Here is a 9,235-nt window from a genome sequence, read left to right on the forward strand (position 1 = left end):
CCCGGCCCGCAGCAACCCCCGGCAGCGCGGCGCTTGGTTGGCATCCGCGCCAGGCCTGCTTTTGTGGCCAATGCGGGTATCAGCCCGACACCCGGGTTCAAGAGCTGCGGGCTGGAAGCATGAAGGGTGATCGGTCTTACGTCTGCTTACATTAGCAATTGCTTTCGAGCCTCGCGTCCCTAGAGGCCCTGCTTTTGACAGGGATGACTCTGGCTTTGCTCTTCAGTTCTGATGGAGATGTGGGAAACAACTGCACAGGATAAAGATGGTTCTCCAAATTTATATCATCCCTTGCAGATTTACCACGAATTAACTGAGAAGATTCAGTAGAAAGTAGTCTAAAATCTCACATGGTTCAGTAGGGAATTTTATTGTCTAAGAACTGTTTTATAAAGTAGAGTTGTATAGCAGCAATGTAGCAGCTTTCCTACATGTTCTCAAATTACATCAGTCCATTAGGGTGCTGTGGGGTGGCGGCTCCTTGGGGCCGGTGTTGGGGGCTGCTGGTGAGGCAGGGCCAGGCCGGCCTGCAGGGCCTGTCCCCTGCCCCAAGGGAGCAGGGCCCAGGGCAGCTGGGGCAGCCCCAGCCCCGGGGGTGTCGGGCACTGCCGCGGGGCCGGGCCGGGGTGGGGGCCGGGGGTCCCGTGTCTGAGCAGGGGCCAGGCCATAGCAGGGCTGGAGCCGGCACTGCTGCAGCGTCGCGGGGCAGCGACTGACGGCCCCGGCGGGGCTGAGATGGGGCCGGGGCTGGGCGGGAGGAGGCCCAGCAAATGGGCTGAGAGTCAGACCCATCCCCAACTCTCCCTTAGCAGTGCTGAGTACTAGTGCTGGGTACCTGAGTCCCCTGGGGAGTCACAAAGGAGGTGGTTTTCTGTCCAGTTTGGTTTTAGGTTCTGATCTCATTTCCTCTTGCAAATAGGAGACTAGATTTCAGATTTCTGTCAGAATAACAAAATGCTCCAACTGGGATGGAAAAAAAATCATGTTCGCTGAACATATGCATGGTTCTGTTGGCCAGTGTTCACTTGGGAAAGGAGGTCTTGGCATCCAGTCCTCTTCCACACAGCCTTTCATGTCTCTGTATTAATAGTCTTAGAGACCAGCTGCAGGTTTTCTTTCTGCCAGGTATACTTCTTACCCAGTAAAAAGATCATATGCTTCTGACAACAAATGGAAATTTTATCAGTGGGAATTTCCTCTATAGACTTCTTGTGTTTAGGCTTCTTGTCTGGGATGTTATGGGTTCTTATTCCTTCTAGTTCACATGATCACACCCTGGGGAAGTGTTTTGTATTACTTTCTATAGGGAAATCAGCAGTTTGTATTTACGCCCTTTGCAGTTGTCCAATTCACCATTACTCAGCACTTTAAAAATATCTGTTGTTTGTTTTTCATATTTTAATTAGGGATTTTGAAATATATGCAGAACTTTAGGACTCAATACATCAGACATAACACGAAGTCCTGGCTAAAAGAAAGATTCTCCTGTTTCTTTTTCCAGCTATACCATGACAAAAAGTGTGCAGGGCTTTTGGAGTCCAGAGTGGAGGAAACTTAAATCTCAGCAGTAGGAGGGATTTGAGACAGAAGCCCCTGTTCAGTGTTTCCTGATAGCTATCATGACCTTTTGGGTCCTGCTTTTCCCTTCCCCACCGACTTCTGTGATCCCACTGGTGGATGCTTATATCTCCCCAGCTATTTGCTATAGGGCAGCCAAGGTACTTCACTTGGACACAGTGATTCCTGGTAGATGTGGAGGCATTTAAAAGTTGGGCAAGATGATTGCTGAGCTGACTTTAAAGCTGATTACTAGGAGTGCACAGCTTTTTAGGCTCAGAGGTGGAACAGTGGTGGGCTTCAAACCTGACCCCTTTTCCCTCCTCCCCTCCATTTCTCAAGCCAGAACTCCTAAACTTGTAAATAAATATCAAAAAAAGAAAATCTTCCATGCTGGGCTTTCAAATGATTACTAGCTACATCTTTCTGTCCTAGTGGTGTGATAACGGAGAGCAACATGAAAGTATTTGTGAGGTCCTAGACAGACAGTGAAAGAAAAGGTCACTGCTGGAACTCCCACCTGCCCCGGGGGAGGCCTGGGAATGCCCTGCACCAGCACGAGCTGGAGCTGACCATCTGGAGAGCAGCTCTTCAGAAAAGGACCTGGGGGTGCTGGTGGGCAGCAAGTTGATCATGAGCCAGTGTGTCCCTGCAACAAAGGTGGCCAATGGTATGCTGGGCTGCATTAGGCAAAGCGTTGCCAGCAGGTCGAGGGAGGTGATGCTTCCCCTCTGCTCAGTGCTGGTGAGGCCACACCTGGAGTGCTGGGTCTGGTCCTGGGCTCCCCAGCACAAGAGAGACATGGACAGCCTGGGGTGAGTGCAGCAAAGGGCCACTGACATGGTCAAGGGATTAGAGTGAATCCTCACATACGAGGAGAGGCTGAGAGAGCTGGGACTATTTAACTTGCAGAAGAGAAGGCTCAGGAGGGATCTTATCGTTGTGTATAAATACCTAAAGGCAAGGAGTAAACAATATGGACTAGCCTCTTTTCAGTGGTAGACAGTGAAAGGACAAGAGACAAAGGACACAAATTGAAACACAAGAAATACCATTTGAACATAAAAAAATACTGTTTTACTGTGGGGGTGGGTCAAACACTGGAACAGGTTGCCCAGAGAGGTTGTGGAGGCTCCGTCCTTGGAGATATTCAAAACTCAGCTGGACATGGTCCTGAGCAACTTGCTCTAGTTGATCCTGCTCTGAGCAGGGGATTGGAACTAGACAATCTCCAGAGGTCACTTCCAACCTTCTGTGATTCTAGGAAAGAGCTTTTAAAGCAAGAGACATATCCTCTTTTAAAAAGAAATGTGAAAAAGAAAAAGGTAGTAGGAGAGGAGAAGATTTTCTTTGCTCTCTGAATCCTAAAGGCTGGACAGATAGAGATTTTTCTTCTCCTTTTGTTGTTGAATTTGCTGTGGTGGAAATATGAATAAGAATGGGAAGGGCACTGGTAGACATAGTACTTCTATTATTACTCAGTCAAAAGGATTGTAAGCCTGAGATGGGGATTTTTTGTTGGTCTCTAAATCTGTTGGGAATAACCTTGTGTTTTGGCTGGCTGCCTCTTTCAGCAGTGAGATTAGCAATAAATAGGTTTCTTTGTCTTCTACAGGTTGGTCTAAGCCACCTTTGCTGTTTGAATATTTTGCATGGGTTTGTTCATGGCAACTTTTTAGAAATTAATTTTAACTATGTATTTTAAATGCCACAGGAATGAAAATCAGTTTTTAAAGTGTAGATCTGGACTTGGATTTAGAACATCAAGCAATACAGACTGCAGCAATATACTCCTGCAGTCCAGATGGAGGCTCTCTGAAATTTTCTGGAACATAGCAGTCAGCTTCTCTGTTAAACTGCGCATTGCAGGATCCTTATTCAAGGAAAACCTCAGCTTCAGCTTTGGGTAACTATTAATCCTCCTAATCACTTTTCTGTAAATTCTACATTGTTAACAACTATTCAACAGTTGACTTGATCCTGTCTAGCTTTTGAGGAGTGTCTTTTATATGATCCAATTAGAAAATTCATTGACCAAATGCTGCTATTATTCCCCATTCCTGTGTTCATCCATGAAAACACTGTGAGATGACAGAAATTATTAGTCCATTCAGGGTTTTGTGCAGAATGTTAAGAAAACAAACAAACAAACCAGGAAATCCAGCTATAGAAATCTGTCCAGACTTTTCTCAGACTTTTTTTAATGAGATTGTTTTCAGTTTTATGTATATATTCTCGACTCAGGGTAGAGTTGCTGTGTTTCTTTTGCTCTTCCAGACTGAAATGGGTCACTCATAGCAGATCTGAAATATATATATTTTTATGTATATATATATTCGGGCAGAGAGGAACCTCATGAAGTTCAACAAAGGGAAATGCAGAGTCCTGCACCTAGGAAGGAATAACCCCAAGTACCAGTACAGGTTGGGGGCTGACCTGCTGGAAAGCAGCTCTGCGGAGAAGGACCTGGGAGTGCTGGTGGACACCAAGTTAAGCATGAGGCAGCAATGTGCCCTTGTGGCCAAGAAGGCCAATGGTATCCTGGGGTGCATCAGGAAGAGCATCGCTAGCAGGTTGAGGGAGGTGATCCTCCCCCTCTCCTCAGCCCTGGTGAGGCCACATCTGGAGTACTGTGTCCAGTTCTGGGCTCCCCAGTACAAGAGAGACATTGAGCTACTGGAGCCCAGCAGAACCTCAACCATTCTGTGATTCTGTGATTTCAAGAGCTTTGCTTTCATGTTTTGATTAAAGCAAATCTAAAAATCTAAAAGAGAATTTAGTCACAGTATTGATGAAAGCAAATTCATCAATAGTTCATAAGTTCATAATAGTTCAAAAGTTCATTAATCTGTATTTGTATCTCTGAGCTTGCTGTGGAGAAGTGTTGTCTACCTGTAAGACCATACTTTCCATACTTTTGCAGACTATAAAATGTTGTCTCATGTTTGGTAAAGACATGGGTCAACAGTTTTTTTGCTTTAAGTTGCATTAGTGTAACAGGAAACATATGTTTCTTTTATTAGTTGTACAGGCTTCTGTTTTAGAAAGTGAGTCTTCTGATGATTATGCTTTCTTTGTTCTCATATAGAGTTTACACACTGTAGATGAACCTTGCTTAGGGATGGATGATGAACCAGTTGAGACATAATGGGTCAGGATTTGTGGGCAGACCAACATGGGTGATGTTGTGGAAGGTATCTGCTACACACTGCCTGATGAGGAAGAAGTAGATGAGGCCTTCTTCAGACAATGGGAAGAAGCCTTATATTTGCAAGCCCTGTTCTCATAAGGGACTTTAACCACCCTGATATCTGCTGGAGGGACAACACAGCAGGACACAAGCAATCCAGGAGGTTTCTGGAGTGCACTGACGACAGCTTCCTGCTGGATGTGATACTTACAAACAAGGAAGGACTGGTTGAGAATGTGAAGGCTGAGAGCAGCCTTGGTTGTGGTGACCATAAGATGGTGGAGTTCAGGATCCTGAGAGATGGGAACAAGGCAAATAGTAGAATCAAAACCTGGGACTTCAAGAGAGCAGACTTTGGCCTGTTCGGGGATCTGCTTAGAAGAATCCCATGGGACATGGCCCTGGAGGGAAGCAGGTCAAGGAGAGCTGGTTGATTTTCAAAGGTCGCCTCCTCCAAGCTCAAGAACAGTCCATCCTTGCATGCAGGAAATCAACCAAAGGTGTCAGGAGGCTTGCAACAGAGAGCTCCTGACTAAACCCAGACACAGAAAGGAAGCCTACAAGAGGTGGAAGCAGGCACAGGTGACCCAGAAGGACTATAGAGACACTGTCCAAGCATGCAGAGATGGGATTAGGAAAGCCAAAGCCCATCTGGATTTGACTCTAGTGAGTGATGTGAAGGGCAGCAAGAAGGGCTTCTACAGCTGTATCAGCAACAAAAGGAAGACTAGGGAAAATGTGGGCCCACTGCTGAATGGATCAGGGAACCTGGTGACAAAAGACATGGAAAAGACTAAGGTACTCAATGCATTCTTTGCCTATGTCTTTACTGGTAAGACTTGCTTTGGGGAATTCCACACCCTGAGACCTATGGGAAAATTTGGAGGAAGAAAAACTTACCCTCTGTGGAGGAGGATCAGGTCAGGGAACATTTAAACAAACTGGATATAACAAGTCATGGGATATGATGGGATGCGCCCACAAGTGCTGAGGGAGCTGGCCATTGGCCCTGTGAGGCCACTATTGATTGTCTTTGAAAGGCATTGATGATTTTCAGGTGTATAGACCTGTGTTTTAGCTCCTAAAACTTGACATGTTAGAGCTCCACTTAATGCAAGGATTAAGTGCATGAGGATGTGTAGCAAAATGTGCTTGGATTACAGATGACCATGTTATTCAAGCACAGCAAAATAACCTGAAATGAGCATTTTTCGTGAGAAACAGATTCAAACAAAGATTTCACTTTCTTTAAGGTAGGTATCTTCTTTGACATATGAGTTCACAGTTGTCTGAAGATTAGATTCCTCCTAGCCTCCCACTAATGAATAATGCATATAAAATTTGTTTTCCCACAGCCCATTAATGTTGTGGTGCCAGATATCTATTCAGTATGAAACAACCAACAATGTAGTAAAATTTCCCGGTGTGATTGTCTTGTTTGCATGTTTACCTTCTGTCACACTGATTCTATTTACTTATCATCGTGTAGCCAAGGTTCATAATTCTAGAAAAGAAGAGCAAACCCCCCTGTAAGGTCAAAAACTTGTGAGAGAAATCTTAGTGATTTCTTTTACAAAGTCAAGACCAAGGACTCTGGGCCACAGGGTGAAGAGAGGAATGCAGGTGTCTGAAAAAGTAATTGTTTTCTAAAAGTAGCTTTCTCAATTGTATTTTCACTAATGTGATGAAAAATTAGTCTTATTCAGATAAAGGTCCCTCTTCTAAACTTTCTTGTAATGTGTGCCATAGACTGTCCCTGTGGAGACTGAACAGGGTCCAGTATGTCTCTGTTCCAAGGTCTAGTTCTTTAATCACAGCATTTTGAGTCTCCTTGCTTTGGGTCCCAGCACAGTGTTGGGTCATCCAGTTTGGAAGTAAGCCGTGGTGGGAAACAAGGTCAGAAATACATGATACAAATTTTATGCTCAGACTAGGAACAAAGGGATCTCTTTGCTTACCGGATGCAGTCCTTGCTTTTCTGGGCAGCATCATGAATACCTGGGAGACCTGAAAACTGAGTCTGTGAGGACTGGAGAAGAAAAGAGATTCCCGCTGGGGAGTGTAGCTGTGTAACTTAAGCATATACTTGTTGAGCTTTTTATTCAGGGTAGAGTTGCTGTGTTTCTTTTTGCTCTTCCAGACTGAAATGGATCACTCATAGCAGATCTGAAGCATGCAGTTTGCCATAAAGTGCATAACCAAAATAGGATCCACTGAATCCCATCTGGGTCAGAGTGACTGTATGTCTGCTGTTGTGGTGCACCTGAATGACCACCTGCTTGACTCAGATTCCTGAAGTCCTCACAGGTCTGCCTGGACAAAACTTCCAGATGGAAACAGAAGACAGATCGAAGAGCTCAAATGGATAATAGCTTGGAGCTATCAGCATGCAGCTTTCACCTTATGCCTGTAAGCCCTTCATTGTCAGGGACTGAAGAACCATCTGTTAAGCTCCAGCAAAATCATTTAAAAGACACTTGAGGTTTTTGGGGGATTTTTAAAAAAGATTTTTAATTTTTTTTGTTTTCTGGTTTCATTCTTAATCTTTGTTTCCACTGCCATGAGACTTTCCTCTTTTTCAAGAATTATAGTTTTAGTATGACTTTGCGGATTGGGAGGATGTCAGTAAATTAATAAGTTTGCATCTGAGAGAAGTTGGCCTTTTCCTTTCAGCTATCAGCTTCTTCAGCAGAAATTGTTTTCATTCTAATTTCTTTAATTGGCCTAATTTGACATTGGCCTGTTTCACATTAATCACAACAGACCATAGAATGAAATAACTTTTATATTTGAAAAGCTGAAAATGTTGCTGAAATTCACTGTTTGGAGGACTTTCGTGCTTATATAATTTCAACAAAGAGAAAGCAGACTTAGCTTTTCACTCAGGTAGAGAGTAGAGGAAAGTGGCTTTTGTCTGATTCTCTTTCAGTTGCTTCTTAATCTAAAATACTTTAAGAATTCAGTTAAATAGAAAATAAATTTCCAATTTCTGGAACAAAGCTGAAAACATTTTCAGGTCAAGAGACCCAAATTAAAATTAGTGGGAGTTAGAAAACAGATTACCAAAACATTAGATTCTTAAAGATGCAGATGTTTAGCTGCAGATGTTTAACTGTCTTTAAATACATCCATTGGATTTAGGCTCTAAAAATGTTTATTCACTAAAATATAGGGGCACTTGGATTTCCAAAGGTACCTGAAATTAGTAGGAGTACTCCCCGGTATCAGAGCACTCCCCAGCTCTGCTCTATTCACTTCCCCAAATGTGCAAGTATGCTTGTAACTGCATTACTAAGAAGCTTGCAAATGTTCAGACACATTGTTGAGCAAGGCCAGTGGAAGTAAATATTCATAGCTTGGGTAAGAATAAGGTGTCTATAAAATACATGTTACTGAATGGCTCATTCTGCCTTCTAAAATGCATTACTCCTCTTGAAGCCAATAGGATTAGGGTAAAGTCAGAAGATAGTTCTCTCTTACCCCTAAAGAAGATATTTAAAATAGAATTATCTCTTGCCTGCAGCCTGTAAAGGAATTTTCATAGCTGTTAAACCATAAACACCTTTTGGAAGCCTGGCACAATGTATGCTATTCATATTGATAGTTAAAATGCCTAAGGTCTGTATTTTAAACATGTAGTTCTGATCTAATACTTTCAGTAAGCTGTAGATTGGCTTTAAATTGTAGCTTGGTTTGGATATGAGAATGGGGCTACAGATCTAGAGTTGGTGGCAGCATGTTTTATAGGTGGCTGCCTGTTTTGCATGACATGGATTTTAGTACTATTCTGGCATTTCATATGCTCATTTAGTGGAAAGATGGATATAAACAAAATTTCTCTGATGTGGAACAGTGCAGTAGAATGATAACACAAGGCCTTCCTACTTGTAATCAAGTCCACTAGATGTCCCTCCAGCTCTTTGCAATGATAACACATGCCTGATTTACTCAGACCATTTTATGTCCCATATCTTGCATACATAGCTATTCCCAGGTTCCTGCAGAAGTTATGAGTTCAAAATAAATCTGGTTTCAGCAGGTGAAAGTAAGCTTCTTCCTTCCACATGTGAACACCTGTATTTTTGATCTTTAAAATTCTTTTTGTCCTTGTTGCTTTTCTTTGTATTGGAATTTTTGCAGTATTTCAAAGGGAAAGATAAGGCAATCTCTCACTGTATGGATAGTAGGCTGGTAAGCAAATATAGTACTGGGGTGGAAAAGTGAATGCAGCTGTAGGTTTTGGCTGGCTTTTTACAGCAGAAAGAAAAACTCAGCTGTTTCATGCTTAGTTTCAATGAGTTTCTACCCTGCTGATGAAGACTAGCCCAGATGTTAATCTAACATATCAGTCTAGCCAGGTGGCCTGAAGACATTCAGTTTTACTATGACAGGGGCTAGCTCAGGTACCTCAGGAAAGAAATGTCCATTTTTAGTTAAGACATTTTTTCACTACACCCTGAAACATGAAATTTAATCTCCTCTGAAATG

This window comes from Apteryx rowi, unplaced genomic scaffold, assembly GCF_003343035.1.
Source record: "Apteryx rowi isolate R43461 unplaced genomic scaffold, aptRow1 scaffold_550, whole genome shotgun sequence".
NCBI classification, from domain to species: Eukaryota; Metazoa; Chordata; class Aves; order Apterygiformes; family Apterygidae; genus Apteryx; species Apteryx rowi.